The sequence below is a fragment of the Zosterops lateralis genome, assembly GCF_965231275.1.
Source record: "Zosterops lateralis genome assembly, chromosome: 2".
Taxonomy (NCBI): domain Eukaryota; kingdom Metazoa; phylum Chordata; class Aves; order Passeriformes; family Zosteropidae; genus Zosterops; species Zosterops lateralis.
In genome coordinates, this window is record NC_139763.1 from 63,556,969 (window position 1) to 63,576,768 (window position 19,800).

At 41.1% G+C, this 19,800-nt stretch overlaps 1 protein-coding gene across 2 annotated transcripts in view; it reads left to right on the forward strand.

Annotated features, from left to right (window-relative positions):
• Positions 1-1,703: 1,703 nt before the first annotated feature.
• FNDC3A (fibronectin type III domain containing 3A) overlaps positions 1,704-19,800 on the forward strand; it is a 111,390-nt gene continuing 93,293 nt past the window's right edge. Inside the window, exon 1 of one of the 2 annotated variants that reach the window (XM_083884966.1) lies at positions 1,704-1,768. The gene's annotated coding sequence lies outside the window, so the exon portion shown is untranslated. Of the gene's footprint in view, positions 1,769-1,863; positions 1,927-19,800 lie in introns of those variants that run through there. The other variant, XM_083884967.1, reaches the window with a different exon arrangement.

The following is a 19,800-nucleotide window of genomic DNA, read 5'->3' on the forward strand; positions in this document are numbered from 1 at the left end:
CAACAGCTGCAGCTGGCAAAAATCTCCAGTTTATGCCCCTGAATGGTACGACCCACTGGTGCTATGCAATGGCATTTGTTCAGCCCTGACTCATAGACAGAAGAGTGCCACCGAATGAATCACCAGCAGCATTTTCCGCAGTATCTAACGAGGTAGCTCATCCAAATATTGATCAGTCCCAAGTCTCTCTAGTTTTTGAGATCTGAGATATCACAGTCTAGTATGCTATTCAGCATTAAAATTCTGCATTTGGGAAAGGGGGCCTATAGTGAGAAATCAGGTGATGACCAAACACTGGTTGGTGCATCCTTTGTTGATAGGAGCTATCTTCTGCCTGCTGTGAGGCTACCAAAGTTATATGAACACTGCTGAAATGCAAGAGAAATAGGAACTTAGTAAGTTAATAACAGAGAGCTATAAGGCAAATTAACAAAACCACTTCATAAAACATCTCATTCGGTTTGGTCCACTGCTGCAGAAGGTCATCAAGCCAAACACTATAGTAAAATAATTTTGATCCATAGCAGCTGAAAGGACAAACATTAGGCAAAGGATAATCACAAATTAGCATTCAGGACACCAGCTGAACATTGCAGGTGTTGAGGGAAGATAGTTCCTCCCTGCACAAGTGCCTGGAAAAACACATTTCTTCCCCTTTCCTCTCCAGTGTTGGACACTATGTGCTTGGGCAGCAGGCAGGGGACACCTCGGGTGCCCTGCTCAGCCTCCACCCTTTGACTTTCACTGTGATAATGGCTGTATAGGAAAGAGGTAACCCTTCATATCCTTCCCCCCACCCAGCAAGAGCCCAGCCTGGGCAAGCCTACCCCCATGATTTGAGTTGCGTGTTACAGGAATTACTGTTGCAGAAATCCTACAAAACATTGGAGAAAAAGCCTTACAAGAAGCAGTGCAAGTGCATCAGTGAGGTGGCTTTGGTGCCCAGTATCTCCACAAAACACACCTCTGCAGTCCCAAGACTGCCATAACTGGCAGAACCCAAAGTCATGGACTACACAAACTCCAAGGACATTTTATTGGCATTTTGCAAGGGTGGTCCATCGACTAATGGAATAACCTCTGGGTATTATATCAAATTATGGGAAGAAGGGTGGTGGTTAGTGAAGTTGTATTGAATAGTGTGAGACCTGGCCATGGTATAAATAGTATGGAATAAGGGGTGGAATATGTGCTGGATGTGGCTGAGGTAGAGTTAAATTTCTCCACAGTGGCTGGTATGGGGCGGTGTTCTGAGTTTGTGCTGAACACAGGGCTGATAATGTAGAGATGTTTTTGTTAATTCTAAGAGCGGCTTACACAAGCAAGCCCTGACCCCAGACCCCAGTACAGGCTAAGGTCAAGGGGCCAACACGGCTGAGCCCCGACCCCACTGACCCCACTGACCCCCCTGACCCCACTGACCCCCCTGACCCCACTGACCCTTCCCGCCCCCGCCGGCCACGCCCTCCCCGCCGGCCACGCCCCCCTGACCGCACAGGCCACGCCCACATACAATGGCCCCGCCCCCCTCCGGCCGACGCCCCCGCCCCCTCGCCCGGGAGGACTCCGCGCAGGCGCAGTGCGCGCCAGAGCCAACTGCCCCCTCGCGGCCCCCCCAGCGCTCCCCAAAGATGGCGGCCGCGAGCCGCCGGGCGAGGCGGCGGGCAGCGCTGAGGCGGCGGGGCGGGGGCGGCGGCGGGAGCGGGGTGCAGTGACAGGTGCGGGGAGGGCAGGAAGAGGCGGCGGAGCGGCGGCGGCCGGAGCGCAGGTACCTCGAGTGGGCGGGCAAAGGGGTGGGGGAAGCGCCGCCCCTGCCCGAGCTGCGCCATCGGGAACTCCCCCCGGCGCTCCCCGCCCCGGCGCCGCTGCCCGCTGGCGGCGGAGCGCGGACCGTTAGCCGGGCGGGAGAGCCGCGGGGCCATGGCGGTGAGTAGGCGCTGACGGCGAACCGCCGCCTTCCCCTCGGCGAGAGGGGCGGCGAGAGGGGTGCGAGGGGCCGGGGCCCGCCCCGCTGCCTGAGGAGCGGCGCGCCCCGCCGGGCAGCACCGGGAGCCGCGCCTCCCACGGAGCCTCGCGAAAGAAACTTTGTGTCTCCCTCCCCTGGGCGGCTCGGAGCCGCCTGTGCCGGCCGGGGCGCGGGATCCGCCCGCTGCCAGCGCCGGGTGCGGCGGGAGGAGGCAGGCGGAGGAAGAAGCAGATGCGGAGCGCGGCCAGGACAGCTGAGCCAGCTGTGACAGGCGGGGAGGAGAAGGCGGCGGTGGTGGTGCTCGGCACCTCTTTCTCGCTGTTGTTGTTGTTGGTGGTGTTGTTGTTGCTCTCCGCCTAAGCCGTAAAGGTTCCCTCATAGCGCCCAGCTAAAGGGATTGAGCTGCTCTGTGTAGGTAAAAACAGTCCTCCCGAAAGCACGGTAATCATCGTGCCGACTCCGAGCAGAGGCGTTATTCTTCCAGCCAGATTTGCTCCCGATTTCCCCCTCCCTGAGTATCGCCCAGCCTAAACAGAAACTTTGCGTTGCTTCCCGGCGACTTAGAAAGTGAAACCAACTATGAGCAAAAACGAAACTTTACAGCTGTTTTTTATTGAGCGAAGTAAAGAAAATAAGCGGCAGAAACAAGAGAAAAATATATTTGGCAGGAGAAAATGTTGTAAATGGCACCTCAAGCCGTGTTAGTCATTTGTTTAAGCCTGTCAAAGGCAATTTGTTAGACACCTTGCATGTCAAGTGTTATTCTAGAACATTTCGCCTTATGAAGTTATTTCTGTGAAATGTTCTTTGTTTTCAGAATTTGAGTCTGCATTTGATCAAATACATACCTGATTAGAAATGCCTTAAATTTTCAAGGAGACTTAAAAATCTCTAAATTTTTTGCTGCTGAATGCTTGGCAGCTGCTGTCTTAGGAGCTGTAGGACCCAGTCCTGCTAAGGTTTCTGCTTAAAAGAAGCTATTTTGTTGTTATGGCAATAGGAAACTTTCTGCTTTACGCAGCTTAGAAATTTAACTGATGTGAATCTGCATCCATGGATGTGTTTATTTTCTGTGTTGTGAAATAGTATGAGTCACAGCAAATCAGTGGTCCTTAGAATTCAGAGAGGATGATCAGTTACATTTTTTCTGCCTCTTTTGTTTTTTAAGGAAATGGTCTCAAATAATTATGAAATTTAATCACATGATGAAGGGGAAGTAGCAAGCTGTCAGGTAGGGAGAAAGCTGTACACACATGTGAAAGTCAAAAGTATCTCCAGCACTCAATGTTGGCAAATTGGATAGAGTTCTTGACAGCTGGTGTTTCTACTAAGCATGAGGGAGCAGGAAGGGTGCTGGTCAAGTTTGAAAACATTGCATCTAGTCCAGATTCACTCTCTGGGCACAAACCATCTTGGCACATGTATATTAAATCTGGGAGTTGTTTGTGCAAACTGCACCAGAATGATTTTGCTGGTGACTTTGGGGGAGAAAATTGGTGGGCTGTATCAGTTCCACAGGGGCACTGGACACTGATTTTTAGCAGATGAAGCCCTGGTTAAGAGAGACAGAAATCCTTGTCCTCAGAAAGGCCAGGGCTCAGTGATCTATTGCTTAGATCACTTGGTCAGGGGATGAGCAATCAGCTTGGAGCAGAGTCACAGGCTGACTACTGTAGATGATAATATTGAAACAGAATTAGGTGGGTGTCTCAGGGTTTTTTTCAGGGCAAATGGAGCTCTTCTGAGGATTTTTGATGTATGACAAGCTCTAGGTGTATGAGTTACATGAGGGTCGGGTCAGTACACCCAGCTCTAAAGTTACCTGATTTCAGTCCATTGATGGCATTTCTACCTTTTTGAAGTTGGAGTTTCTACTAGTTTGTGAACTTAAAACTCAAAAGCTTTAGATTTTATGGGCAGTGATGTAATGGAACTGCAGAAACTTTTAACTTCAAACCTCATTTGCCTCTGGCTCCGAGTCCTGTGGATCTTGGGGTTCTTTTCATTGTTAACCTTTGCCTTATGGCCATTTAATTTTACTTGTATTTGGACCTCCATCAGTTAACTCAGTGTTATGCTGATGATCATTTTGGCTGAAGATCTCAAAGAGATCCTTTAGAATTGTTATTGCAGCTTTAATTGCTTACCTGAACATGTTTCTGCAGTGTTCTGTCTTAAGACTTGAGAACTCTTAAAGCCTGACTTCAGGAGAGGTTTAATTTTTCATCCTTGTCATTACTTTGTCATGGATGATTTTAACATCTAAATGTTTTTAGATGATGCCACAATTTCCCTTGCTGGCAGGTCACTTCTGCAGTAATGTATGCTTTGTGCATGTGTTGGTCTCTAGAAATACTGAATGCTGGGAAGGTGTTAGGTGCGGGTGTTGTGGTTATCTATTGATGCCTCTGTCAGTGGCGAATCCTGTAACCCAGCCCCATCCCTCTTTTTGGGCTGAACTGGCAAACATGCAGTCCTGTTCATTCCCAGACAGACGGATACCAGAGAGGACAGTTTTTGTGAGGATGCAGACCTACTTCCTAGACAGTGTTGTCCGCATCCATTGATGGTCCTTGTCAGTGCCTTCTGAAACCTCAGGAACTCTTATCTTCCTCTAGCAACTTTGCATCTTTTTTTTACCTCCAGCGTCTAATTGTTGTGGGATTTCTAGTTCAAACTCTGCTAAAAAGGTCTGCAGATAACGTCATGTTCCATCAGTGCATTTCTGTTATATAGAATATGAATTCTCTCTGTTATAGGTGTCAATAACACTTCTTTATTTTATCACTGATTTCTTTAAGACTGTTGGCTTGGGGAAATTCCCAGGCAATTTGTAGTAAAATTCAACTTCACTGCAATTTAGAGTGCATGAGTTGAATTGAGAGCTGATGTTTTTCCTGTAGGACCAGATCTCAGTAAAGATGGATTTGACTTGGAGTGTCAAGTCTTTAGTTTAACTAAAAAATACTGTCTGTATCTCAGGAAAGCAATAATAGTTTGGAATGAATACACTGCTGCTTTTTTCTGTTCAGCAAACATGAAAAATGTTTATTTTGCGCATGGGGCCAATGTTTCCTGAGCGACAGAAATGACTGGTTTTTTTGCTTGTTCTTTGCCATATACAGTAAACTTTGAGCTTCCTTAATGCTGATGTTCACTTGATGTCAATAGAAAAACACTATCAGCCTTTTTCTTAGTCTTGTCTGTTCATGAAGTTTAATAGTTATGTTTATGTCCAGTAGGATTTTGGATTGTTATCCTCAGGTCTGCATTTTGTAGGGCTGATGAAGTAGCAGGATGTTTAGGAAATGTCTGTAACACTGAATACTATTACATGTTTCTTGTAGGTTGTCATCTTTAATTGTTCCAATTAATTTACACTTGGATTCAGATGGAACAAATATTTTTGAAGTCATTTGGTTTGCCCCCCAGAAATCTGGTCCTGTTCTGGCTGCTGACACACTCTCGAGCCTGTAACCACTGAAAATCTGCAGACTTTTTGCTAACCTGTCGTAGATGACTTTAATGAAATGTAAATTAAAATAGCATTTACTATGCTCTTCTGTCAATAATGAAATAGAATTTTCAGCTGTTCCTTTCATGGTGGACTCCTGATGACACTTGTTAGGTTATGCACCTTTTCTTGGTTGTATTGATAATCAGTTTTGGTTACAGCACACGCTGCAGAAACTGTTGGTGGTCTTCACTTTGATGGCACAGTTGTGTAGAGGACTATGTTATTACTCTTCTTGCATGTGTTGATTTAGAAAGCTTTTGTATTCAGAATTGCAATACCTCAGGAATGGAATATCCTTTTATTTTCTAAATACTTTATTAAAACTTTAGCACCATGCTCATTAGTGATGTCTTCACAGCACATTTCAAACTGAGCTAGGCTGGACATGCTTAGCCCTCTTTGTTCATGGCTCCAAGTAAATTTTCACTGTTTATGTCTAGGCAAGCACATTTTTTGGCCTCAGTCTCACCAGACTTACCACTATATCTACCAGTTTGCTTAACAGAATTTATATTTTTGTCTCCCATTAAGTTTTTACTTTTTCAGGATATGTGGACCTTCTGCTCATGCTGTTCTGCAGTCAAAACATCACTTAGGTTAACTTTGGTATCCTCTCTTTCAGTTTAGTGCCTTGGGCATCAAACACCACCTCAACAGCAGTTTGCAGAAGTTAAACAGAAGCACTGAATATGCCTGTGGTGTACCTCCCCCCAAATTTTCTGCCAGAGTTGTTCCAAAGCATTTAGGACAGACGAAAAGTTACACTGCAAAATTCTGCATTTATAGACAGTAGAAAATATTGTACCTTATTATATATTTAATTACTTGGGGCATAACAAATTGTCCAAAATTAAATTACCTACAAGTCTGCAATCCCAGTTTGACCAGTAGAGGTAATTTTTATTAGCCATTAATAAGAGGAGCGCAGCACTTTCTAAGATGTAATAAATGTCTTCAACAAGGTCCAGAAGGATTTTCACTGTGACAGGTATGGATAGGTAGTAACTTTATTCTGTTACTGGAAGTGAAAAGGAATATGCAGGCCACGAATGTTAGCTTTACCTTCTGCATGCAGTTCTTTTTGAATCTGCTTTGTGGTTTTTTTGTACCTTGGTTGAATTTAAATCTGTGAAGCTCAGTTCTTATTTGCTTTTGATTTTGAATAACTTGAAGTGAAAATTAACTTAGTCAGCCTTGAGCTTTTCTGTTACACACAGTAAAAAGTAAAAACCACTGTGGTTCACAAGTGTAAATACTCCCTTGTAGATGGGGTTGAGTTTCCCCAGTGTGTAGAGCCAATGTCTGTGGATCCTACAAGCACGGGCTGCTCTTGTCTCATTTCCCCTCACTAATGTAACATACTCCATACCAGATCTTACTCCTTTGATTGTAAAATAAATCCTTCTTTTCTAACTTCCAGTTTTTAAACTGCGAGGTTTTGGGTTTTGTAGTTTGTTGTCCTTTTAACTGGAAGAGCTGTATCTACTAGATAACTTCACAGAAGGAAATGGAGACAAGAGAATAGCAAGTAGGAGTAATTTTAGTCTGTGACACAAGGACGCATTTTAGGTGGGGATAGAAAATCAAGTAGTATTGATCTACAAAAGGTGTGCAGGTAGCTGGAAACTAATCTGTGAGCAGAAATTGAATGGATAAGAAGGTTCAGCACAAACTTTGGTGACTTGCAATGTTTTGACAATGAAAGAGCGATGACTACAAGTATGCTGTAATATTTCAAAATACGTATTGATAGGCTGTTAGGGGACCTTTTACAGTAAGAATAAATGTCATAAAACACAAGAGTTACCGTGTCTCTGCAAATCCTGTAGAGTCTATTAAAAATGTAATTGGGGAGGACAACACTGTAAGATAAGTATTTACCCAGTTAGTCAAGTATGAAAGTGTATTGAAGATGTTGAAATGACATACCAAGAAGTTAGGATTAAAAGAAGCTGTGGAAGTAAGCAGTGGCTGTTGGCAATGATTAATCTTAGATGCATCTGAAATGTATTTTGTTTTAATTTGTTCAGGCTTGCTAATAACTGCCCTCATTTAAGAATATTAGTTTATATGCACATTCCGCTCAGTGGTGGCATTTGAATGGTGAGGGTAAGTTACCATAAATCAAGTAATACATCTTAAAAGTACCCCAGTACGTTTAAGTATGTACATCATGGCAATACAGCTCAAAACAAATCAGTTCCTGACTTTGCGACTGTGTTGTTAACAAATTGACAGCTTTTCAGTGTTGCAACTTTGTCTGTAAAAGAGGAAATTGAGGGTAGCTTTGTCCCCTTCACTTAATTGTGCAATCAAACTAGTTGGTCCCATGGTGTTTTGATTAACTAAAACTTTTCTAGGAGGATGGTGTGGAACTTGGGAGAAGGGATTGCTAATACCACCTGAGAAACCCACTCTCATTTTGCTGGTCTTCCCCTTCAGTAGCTGCAGATGCTCCTCCATTGGAGAATGAGTAGCACATTCAGACTCTAAGAATTGCCTTCAGGTTGAGATGCTGATTGGCTGTTCTCCTTTTTTTTTTTTTTGTTTTGTTTTTCTGTGGGGTTCAAATAACTGCTTCTGTACCATTGTGACTGAGTTTAATATTAGGAAAGTGAAGCACCTAGCAGGGTGCCTCTTGGCCTTTTTTACTATCATGGTCTGCAGCTTCATGAATGTGATGCATTGACACTGGCAGAAGCAGCTCCTTTTGAAGCACTTCCTCTCTGTTTATTCCTACCTACATTTAGTATTCACTTGTGTATTTGCACATTTTTGTGTGAAGTCAATCAGGAAACTTCTGTGTTAAAACTGATCAATTCTTACGTGGTTAATTTTAAACTGCATCTGTCCTACAGTTTAATTCACTTTGCTGGCCAGTTTCTTGCAGTGGTGCAAGTGGGATCTGCTAGGACCATTTAGCAGAACTGACTTAGAGGAGTTTAAATTCTTGATAATAGAATGCCCTTCAAATGCGTGTGTTAGGCCTCAAAAGACCTTTTTTTTGTTGTTGAAGTTTTACTCTTAGGAAGTAGTTTTCATTTGTCTGTCTCGATTTGTCATGTTCTATTGTTGTCCTGTTCCTTATGGAAGCAGAGATCTACAGCTTTTCCAAAAGAATCAGTGGAGAGAAATTTTAAAGTCTCTTAGACTTGTAGCCTCATTGATCCTACGTCACCTTACATTTGGATAGCACAGTTTTCATTTTTCAGAATGAGCAGGAAAAAGCTGTTTCATAAGAGTTCTTTAAAAGCTGCTCGTTCTGCTTGAGTCATGCACTCCTTGTAGCTCCAACACCAGCAGCTGTCTCTGCAATAAATTTATCTCACTGACCAGTTGCAGGCATTAATGGAAATATATCCATGTTTTTAGTTTGCCTTAAAAGTATTATATGAAAAATTATTTTGGAAATTTCTCGTTGCTACTCACAGCCTCAGAGAAAAGGGAGTCAATGACAAATGAGGAAGTAGCTTGATTCTTGGCACTGAATTTGCTTGTTTTCTCAAAAACGAAGTGTGTTATTAAACAGAAATGAAGGCAAAAGTAACAGTTAAATGGGAAAGGCCAAGTTGGTTTTGAAGCCATGTGATTTTCAGAAAACAAACTGAAGGAAATCCATTCCTGGCAGAAGCTTAGAAGAATCTAGTTTTGCTGGTACAAAAGTAAAACTAGAAGGGTTTAAGGAAATTCTTGAGAGTTACAAGAGTGTAAAACAAAACATAGTTTACATCAGTGTAGCATAAATAAAGTGGAATTTCACTGCAGATCTTTTACAAGTGGTGCAAAAAATACATTATGCAGTTCACTCTCCTTAATTCTTTTTGGGGATGATTCCCATGAGCATCTAAATGGAAGATGTTCTCCAAGACAAAGGAGGTTACAGTATTGCACCTTCTGTGTGTCATGCATTGGATTGATGTACCTAGGTATAGGTTTGCATGTGGCTGCTGACAGTTTGCTCTTTGATTCTAGAATACACACCATCAAATTAGTTTCAAATAAAATTAACAGATTGATTTGATTTGTGTTAGGTTTGCATTTACCCTTTACTAAAATCTTAGACTTCTTTGAAGGTCTAAGAGGGCTGGGCAAATAGGAGGGAAGTGCTGAATTCTTCATAGGCAACAGCTTCAAGTTACATGTACTTCATCCAGATAAGAATTGTGGATGTTTTTTAATAATATAATAGTAACAACAACATTTAAAACCAGACTATGATGTTTCGAAGTCGTTTTGGTTGCACTGGTCTTGCTGTGTACAGTCAAGTGTTCAGCACTTGTGCTGGGCAAGCTGTGTTAGTAAGTGTCCATGAACATATTGTGTCTTTATGGATGACTGGTTTATAACTGTCTAGTTTTTCCTCTATGTACTCTTCACCTTCAAAAGTTTAGTTTCCTACATCAGCTACTATTAAAAACTTAGCCTCTTTGGCTCAGATTCAAAAATTGCTGGCTCATAAATACAAATGCATTAAACTTGAACAGCTGGGGTATTTCCAATTATCTACTATGCATTCTTATAGAGGTTATAGTACCCATGGCATGAATGCATGAACTGCATTTGAAACTGCTCCTAAATCGTTGCAGTTTATAGTCTGAAGGTAACCTGAAATAAGTATTAATTTACTATAGCACAGTAAACTCCTGCAATGCTAAGGTTTGTTGTTGTGGGGCTTGGCCATTCTCGCTCTGAGTAGATCAGGTGGTGACTGTTGGGTGTGAGTCAGATCTGGTGACTCTTTGGCTGTTGATGTGCAGCTTGTATTTGCTCAGCAGTCAGTGTTTCCTTCATAAGAGTACTGCATTCATTTTACACCTTTTAGTGTTCCCCTTCTGGTGGTAACAGTGTGTGAACAGAGTTGTGGATTGTGTTTCACCGACTTGGAGAATTATGTTGAGTGAGTGCCTGTGACAATACTTGAAGTATTTCCGCATTGATGTACATGTTGTAGGAACTTCCAGTGCTTATTAAAACCTTTAATGTATCTTCACTCTTAAGTGACTGTCAGATTTCAACTTTGTTGATTTACTTCATTAAACGATACTATTTTTATGGTTTTCCTGTATTGCCTATCTGTGACTTTAGTATTATGACCAGCACTGAAGGGAACAGCCATTTCATTTTCACTGTACTTAAAAGGAGATTGACCAATTAGTGAAAGAGAAATGTTCCCCAGAACACCCTTCTTCTAACAAAAAATAACCCTTCTCTGTTCTGTTGGAAAGTATTTTATCAAGTGTCCCAGGAAAACATTTGTAAAACAGGACAAATACTTTATCAGGATCAAAGTGTGTATTTTAAATAAATTGCATATTAGTTGAAATAATTAGTTCAGAACTGAAAAAGAAAGGCTGGTGTACTGTAATTGCCACATCTGAAACTCTTTGACTGGAAAATGTGGTAAATGTAAAGGGAGGGAGAGAAAATCCTTCTGCTCAGTTCTGATTCTTAAAAACAAACACAAAACTCTTCAGCATGCTTCATAACTTTAATAGCTCAGCTACAACCTTATGGATCTCTGGGTAATTATATTCTAATACATTTCTACACCAGCTGCATCACTCTATCTGAGCTTTTTCCAGTAGTGCATTAAGTGATACTATTACTAACATCTGTTGTATATTCTTTGTTCTTTCTTTACCCTAGGGCTGCATTGGAATATTCTAGAATTTTCCTCATTTTAGCTTATTTGTATGGCTTGGGCACTTCTATTTGTCCACTCTTGTCTCATAAGTTCTGAACTGGGTGGCTGATTTGACAGATTGGAAGGAATTAATTACTTTTACAAGTCTGAAATTGTCAAGCAGGAGATACATTTTGAAGACTGTAGAAAATAATAAAGACTAAATTTATCTCACAGGAAACACTAAAGAACAGACATGGTGAGTATTTACTTATAAATGTCTCAATCACAGGAAAAAAATTAAATAGTAGCTTGCATCTTCTTGAAAAGAAGAGTCAGATGTGAGGCTCTAATCTATATTAAATAGGGCTTTTCTGCTTCAGCCATTTGAAAGATACTTGTTTTTGAAGTGCATCTGCTGTCTGCATGTTAGAGCATTTAATGCATTAGGATTGGGTGATGGTTTTATGGTCTTCTAGGTTCTGTAAATTCATTCCGTGGTCTTTGGCAAAACCTAAGTGCTGTCTCCTGTTCAGAGAAGCTTTTATTTCTTACTGGAAGTTATCTGGATTGGAGGATGGGCCTTGCCTGTGGTTCCTGGGGGAGTGTAGCTGTGTGAAGACCCAGGTGAAGAAGGAATGCACACCTGCTCTGCTCTGCTGAACCCACTGGGAAAACACACCTTAGACAACCTGAACGGCCAGCTGTAATATGATACTGCTTGAAGCATGTATGAAACTGCAGTACTGACAGAGAAATTACGGAAAAGCTGTGGGTTTGTTGCCTCTTGTGTAAGAGCAACATGCAGTTTGGAAACATTTAGTATTGATTTCATTAAGCCAGTTTCTTACACTGCACCCTTCTGTGTTAGGTGCTTTTGTCTCGTCCCTGCTTAAACTTCTGTCCTTGTGTTGTGTAGAATTCATGGCTCTTCTGAAGAGCTCTCTGGAATAATAAAAGTTTGTGTCTGTTCACTAGATTTGGCAGAACTAGGATGTGAAAGACTATTAAGTAAGCATTGTGATGATACATAGGTAGGTAGAGAAGCAGTACTCTATAAATCAGGAAAACTGAGAAAAGAAACAGCGATACAAGTCTCTCCTTAGTAGATAGGCAGCAGCAACACCACTGTGGAGTGTGGCCTTACAAGTCCTCTGGTTGTGAATAAATCAATTAATTATTTTTTGTATCAAACTCAATAACCAGAAGCAGTGAATCTCTAGGAAAGGAGTGATCCATATGTATTTCCTGTACACAACAGTGTTACTAGTTATCACTCCATTTATCATAGTAGTGTCTACATCCCAGCTGAACTGGAAAGCCTGTTTGCCTAGGATGTTCATGCGAAAGTATAACTTTTTAATTCGTAACTGTCCTCTAATGCACCCTTCCTCTTTTAGGAGAAAGGCCAAATTATAAAGCAGTTCTGTTGTGGACAGAGTTATGGATATGTCTTCCAAAGTTTGAGCATTAGGTGTCCAAGTTTGAATTTTGATTAGCATTGTAATTTTTACTTTGAAATTTGAATTTTAAAAGCTTGGAGGCAAGCTATGGTTCTCCCTCTGGGTTCTGATCTACTGTAAACCATTCAGCTTTGGCATTATGTGTTGTATTTTGTTTGACTAATACTCTGAAATTCATGGAAAAATTCTGCTTGACAGGGTGTTTGGAGATTGCCTTCTTCAGCCCTTTGTTAAGACCTTGCATGGTCAGGTTTTGACTTTCTGCAGCACTGGTCTCCAGATTTTTTAGTCATGCACCCCATAAGTAAAGAATGTTTTAAGCGTGCACCTCCTATAAATGTAGTCTTTTTAATTATATGCATTTGCTACTCTATTGATATATGTATCCTATAAAGCATATGCAAAGAAAAAAAGGAAGGATAAAGTAGAGATGAAAACCAGTATTTAAAAGGGTTTTTTTTCCAGTGACAAAAAATATTTTCTTCTCACATGCCAGGAGTTTGACTTGTGCTGGGGTATGTTTACTCTTCTTTGGAGACTACTGATCTGCAGGATTAAGAATTTTTCAGCCTCTCAGGGCAAGGTGTGCCTGTGCTACACCACTCTCATTGTCAAGATACCTTTTTTTATCTTTATGGACGGACAGAATTTCCAGTAGTGCAGTGCATGCCCATCACAGAATCATAGGATATGCTGAGTTGGAAGGGGCCTGTCATGATCATAGAGTCCAACTCCTGGCACTGCCCAGGACACCCCAGGAGTCAGTCATACCTTGTGTCTGAGAGCATTGTCCAAACACTTGGCCAACATGCCTCCAGGAAGAGTTTGATTTAAGGCTGTCAACCAGCATCCTTCAGGTAGTGGTATCCAGCTAGCAGGTGACCCCTGGCTACTCTAGTGCTCTTAGCTTCTCCTTGTCTTTCGTGGGCCTAAGCCCAAGAACAGTCTTTGTCGAATCTCTCTTGTAGTGGGAGGAGGAGGTGGCTGAGAAGAGAAAACTGAACACGGCATTTCAAATTCCACCTTGTTACCACTGAATAGCAGAGAGTAATCACCTCTCTGAGCCCATGGGCTGCACTTCTCTGCTAATCCAGCCTCCAGTGCCTTCCTTGCTACAGGACACTGCTGCTGACTCATGTTGTTTTACCTTGGTGATCCAGCTGATATAATGCTGATGTGTTTTTCAGAGACTATCCTGAAGATCAGCTGCTGGTCTCTTAGAGATGGAAATGCTGATCCTGTGCATGTGCAGAGGAAATGCACTGAATGCACTGCCCAATGATCTCAGCCTTAAAACACTCCTTAACCCTTAGTGAACAACTGACAGAGTAAAAAGCAGTGTTGTATTGTTGTATTGCTTTGCAACTTGAGGGTAATGTCACAGAAACAATAAAGGACCAAATCTGAAGGCATTTAAGGATTGAGTTAAATTATCACAATTCAGGAAGGCAAACTTGCATACTGAACTATGGAGTGGAACACAGGTCTTGAGCTTCAACATCGTTTAGCCTTTTGCCTTGTTAGTGTAATTCATGTCTTAGAGGTTCCTCAGGCATGAGCCTTGGAGTCTAAACAAATCACATCCAGTAAATTTAGATGCCCTCACTTTGTTTAAGCTTTGATAGGCTTCAGAAAACTCTTTTAAGGTATTTTGCAATTCTTATAATAATAGGGAAAATTAATAGTTCAGGTGGGGGTAGTGGGCAATAGGTAGTTTACAGTGTAAGTCTTGTACAAAGCATTAACCTACACAATTGGTTGTAATCTTGAGAGACCCTGTACTTGCCTTGTAGAACAGACTCAGGGTAGACTGAGTTTGCAGTTCTGAATTGCCTTTGAATGTCTGTTACTAGTTCAGTATATGCAGTAGCAAGACAAGAAATGAAATAGCTGTTCATGCAGCAGTTGTTGCTGTGCATGAAGCAGTGTAGATTTTTAAATAACCATGCATTTAATGCTCCACCAGTAGCAAATTACTTCTCAGCTGCTTCTGTGTTTAGCAACTGAGAATTATCTCTCTATTTATCTAATGTGTCCTCTTCCTTATCTGGTCCATTTTAATATGTCCACAAGAATGGTACAGTGAGTAGGATTTTAATAAATCCTTTGGTTTGTCCCACACATTATTTTACCCCTTCGGAAGGCTGGTGCATCAAAGTTTTCAGTGGTACAGGAAATCTGACAATAGGCTAGTGAATTGTTTGTAGTGGTTTTGCAGGCTGAACCTTACCTGTTGTCCAAATGCAAGTTGTTTTTCTTGTGCCTTTTTCAATGCCTCATTAAGTCCTGAGTGTATCCAGAAACTAGATGGAGTTGGAGGACAGTTACATCATCCAGAGCAGCTTTATGAGGATTATGGCTGAAATTACGGTATGCACATACTTTGCTTTCAGTGTTTTCAATGTGGAACAATATGTTCAAGAAGCTGTTGCTCATACTTGGAACAGTTAGCAGCAATTTTAAGTCAGAAAATTGGAAACAAAGCTTGTGAGGTTATTCCAGTAGAGATGGTAGGTATTTGCAGCCAGAGGCAGGAAAAACATCCTCCCCTCCATGTTGCTAAGGGAGGTAGACCTGTTGATACAACTGATAAAGCCTTTTGGCAAGCTTGTGTTCGACTGTCCACTTTTATTATTCTGTCCTTGTCAGAATCAACTCTTCACAGGATTGAGACCATTCTTTTTTGTTTAGAAAGAGCAGCTTTACCTTTTTGCATTAATACTTTTTGCTATGCCTAACTTTTTAAGCTATTCATGCCATTTTAGTTGACTGAAATGACTCAGTCTCTTATCACTGTCAAGGCTTGTCATTTGCAGACTTCCTTTTGACTTCCTTTTTTTAATTTTTTCTGAGAGGCAAGCTAAAAACATGTTCTGTAATGAGAAGCCAAGAACAGATATCTTCCCTTCCTATTGGAAACTCACATGGCTCAACAACTCTGTACTGTTAATATTTAAGGTCTGTCCATTCAGTTTTAATCCATCTGTTCTGTTTTTCTATTGAAGAAAAATGCTCTCTAATGCCAAGTAAGATTTTAAGGTTATTTTCCCACCTATTAGTACCTTTTTCAGCAGTATCTATCACTAGAAGGTTTGTATGAAGTTAATTGGACAAGGTTTTTTCAATCAATCTTAATTGTATTTTAGTTCTTTACAAATAACATCTACTGTTGACCTCAGATTGTTTGCTAACAGGACTAGATTGTCCCTTTTACAACACAGTATTTATTGCAAAACTTTTGGTTTTCTTCCAGACCCCTAAGACTTTCCTAGGACCCAGATTATTTGCAAGTCTTTTTTGAAGGTCTAGATAAATGTCTCCAAGAGGTCTTGAATGCAAGCTACTGGGATCTGCTGATCTAAAGGTTCTGTCTGCACACACTTGAGGTCCTTGCATTGAATGTGATATAATTTATTTCCAAAGTATGTTTATTGAGCACTTCTGCTTGTCTTGATGCCAACCTTTTGTCAATTTTAGCTGACTTCTCCTCCTGCCACACATTCTCTGTTTTCAAAGTGGTATCTTTCTTTGTTCTCATAGCAAAAAGAAGCACCTGCACCATGTTATGTGCACTGACTTGTATGGATTGCTGCCTCTCAACTACTGATGGGGAAGAGGCTTTTGATGAACGTGTAGTATAGACCCACATTGGTGTGAAGTTTAAACCTTTAGTCTTCAAGGCTAGTTCAGTGACATTGCTGAGAAATCTAATATTGTATTGTCAAGAAAACGTTTTTTTCCTAGATTGATTACACAGTCTGACAGGTAGCACTTTTATTATTGTTGTAGAGGGTGTCAGGAATAACATTCTACATAGTACCTCCTGTCAGGGTTTATTGATGAGCAGTGTGCTCTGTCTTCAGAATAAATCAAATGCTTGACATGGAATTTAGCTGTGTCCCAGTTAAGGCACTAAAGACTGGATGCCAAAGGTGAACTACCAACCTAAGCCCTTCATTGTCTAAGGGAACCTAATTTTCACACAAATCAAATCATTAAACACCTGTGCAAGAGAATGGAAAGCTTCCTGGTGGAAGAGAACCTGGGGGTGCTGGTCAACAGCAGCTGAACCTGAGGCAGAGTGTGCCCAGGTGGCCAAGAAGGCCAGTGGCATCCTGGCCTGTATCAGCAATTGTGTGGCCAACAGGACCAGGGCAGGGATTGTGCCCCTGTACTCAGCTCTGGTGAGGCCACACCTCAACCCTATGTCCGATTCTTGGTCCCTCACTGCAAGGACTCTGAGGTGCTGGAGAAAGTCCAGAGAAGGGGATCAAAGCTGGGAAGGGTCTGGAGCACAAGTCTGGTGTGGGGCACCTGAGAGTTGGGGATGTTCAGCCTGAAGAAAGGGAGGCTCAGGGGAGAACTTAACACTCTGTACAAGTGCCTGAAAGGATGTGGAGCCAGGTGGGGGTCAGTCTCTTCTCCCAAGTAACAAGTGATAGGACGAGAGGAAATCGCTTCAAGTTGCACCAGGAGAAGTTTAGGTTGGACAGTAGGAAAAAATTCTTCACCAAAAGGGTTGTTAAGCATTGGCACAAGCTGTCCAGGGAAATGGTGGAGTCACCATCCCTGGAGGTCTTTAAGAGATATGTAGGCATGGTGCTGAGGGACATGATTTAGTGCTGGGTTAATGGTTGGACTTGATAATCTTAAAGGTCTTTTTCAATCTAAATGATTCTAGGAGTGAATGAACCTGAGACCAGATGTTAGACATGTTCAGAGCTATTCATGTCTTGGAAGGCCTGAAGGTTGTAATGACATTTGTATTTGAAGTCGGTTTAGGTTATGTTTAATTCTCACTGGTGTTCAATTTGATAGACACGTTTTGATTCATGCGTAAAAAATGGTGATTACACTGAGTGCATCATAAGTTATGAATTCAGTCAAAAATGTGTGATAAAGGCAATTAATGCTTTCTGATATGAGAGACTAGTCATTAGCATGGTGGCTTGGAAATAATGACCTCCATTTACCTTAAACATGGGGAAATTCAAGCCAGTTTAGGTCAGGAGTGTGTTGCATTATTGCTTGGAGTGTTGGATTACCTTTCTTTCTGTGACACTTTAGATAGTAGCACAAAATATTTGGAGCTGTAAGACTAAGAAATGGCACAACATCAAGCCTAGTTGAAGCTGTTGTGGGAGGAGGGATGCCTTGATTCTGACCTCTGCTTTCGGGCTGTGCATTCATTTCGCATTAAACAGTCATTGGATAATATCCTGGGAAGCTTACCCTCAAACTTGCTGGCTTGAAAGGTAATCAAAAAATAGATTTCATCAGCCCTCTGCCCACCTGCAGAAGTCGTGGAGACTGACTATAGCTTGGAGGATTTGTCTGATGATGAGGAAAACTTTTAATGTAAGGTAGGAATAAAAAAACCCTGTCCTTATTGCTTGAGAGACCAATTAGTCTGGCTAAGCAGGTATAAGTGACTTGGCATAGGCATTGATGAATTCTTAAGTAATCAGAGATAGATTTGCGTGTTTTAACCTAGAGAGACTTTTCTTTCTCTCCAACTTAAGTCTTTGTAGATTATAGCATGAAAGGAAATGAATCACCTAAATAATGTTAGAATACATTTTTATTGAAGTTCCTAGTTTTACAGTAGGACAACCGTCAGTATGGGAATAGTTGAGCTGTTCTGTATATGTGTAGCTGTACAAGAGGCCTGTAGTGCTTTATTAATGTGAGTCCTCTTGTACTGAGAGTACTGTACTATTTCAGCCCACAGCAGAGCTACAATGTCTGCCCTAGAGGGGCAAGCAAGTAAAAACAGTCCATTTGGTGGGATAAAGTTTTAGGCAATGCCTCTGAGTAATAAGCTGTACCAGTTAACCAAATGTCTCTAGAGCTCGGTACTGTAGTTAGTGTCATTAAGCTGACTTTATCATTCCTTCCATTTTATAGGGTTCTTCTTTTTCATTTGAAGTTAATGCTGTGACTAGTAAATACCTCTGTTAATGAGCAGACAGTATATCTGAACTAGAAGTTTGGAAGTCTTTGTAGGGAGTTTCAGTTGCCAGATGATATCAAGGCAAAACTTGTAAAAGCCTGTAACACTACTGGCTGTCAGGCTGTATCACACAGAAATTGTATTCACTTTTTTTCACCAGACTACTGTAAGTACTTGCTAATAGAGGCACTTCTGCTTTAGAAATACTGTACAAGCTTCTTCTCAGCCTAATCTTTATGTTTATGTTTGATGTAAAGCATTGTTTTCAGATGCAAAATGTGATTAACTTGTGGGAATTCTGAATGTGCCATTCACCCCTAGTGAATTCTTTCCATCTGTCTTTCTGTTTTGTTAAGTAATATCAGTTTCTCAGTTCTTGTTGATCTAATTCTTTTTTTATTTCAAAAGCTATGTGTACTAGGTCTAGCTGGGATTGAGTTAAGACCAGTACAGTAAACCAATGTAATTTAGTGATATTTTTTTAAACAAAACTAAATGCAATTTCAAAAGCAGCTTCTTAGACTTGCAGTACTTATTTCCAGCATGGAAAAAATGTTAATCTTCAGCTTTTTCAGTCTTAATTCTTCCATCCAGTCTCCATATAACACTGAGATGCAAAATATCAGAAAACATGTTACTTGTGACTTGTTAATATAATTGAAAGGAATGCTGGGCTGAATCCTGCTTTCTGTAATGTTATGTGATATCCCTCAGAGTTAAAGTGTATCACTGCTTTCATGGGCCTCTTGCCTCTGTGTCTTTTTTTTCTTGTTATCAGGTTTCTTGTAACTGCAGTGTGTGCTAGCAAAAGCTTTTTTGTAGTATGGTTATGGGAATTACAGTTGTGTGTGTGTGGGCATTATCTCTTCCCTTCCTCTCCAAGTTCTAGCTGCTGATTAAAGGGCCACTGGTTATCAAAGTGACACAGCTTTATTTCTGGGTCTAATAAATTTTAAAATGATGAAATGTCAGATTGTGCAGACGATTTTTTTTATTTTTATTATTCATTTATTTGTGCCTCAATAGGACATTTTCTAGTAACAAGTTGTTCCTGAAGTATTTATCCATTAGAATAATAGGGAATGTGGGGTGATTATTAAAAAAGAAAAAAAGTAAATGTCTCTGTTAATATATCTTGTTTTTTTACTGGTTTCACATAAACAAAAACACTATATATGTAAGTTCTAAAGCAACTGCTCTTTTCTTCTTTTCTCTTTTTTCCTCAGTACGTATTTTATCAGCAGTGCCAGTCAGATGAAACCTTGGTTTGTTACAAAG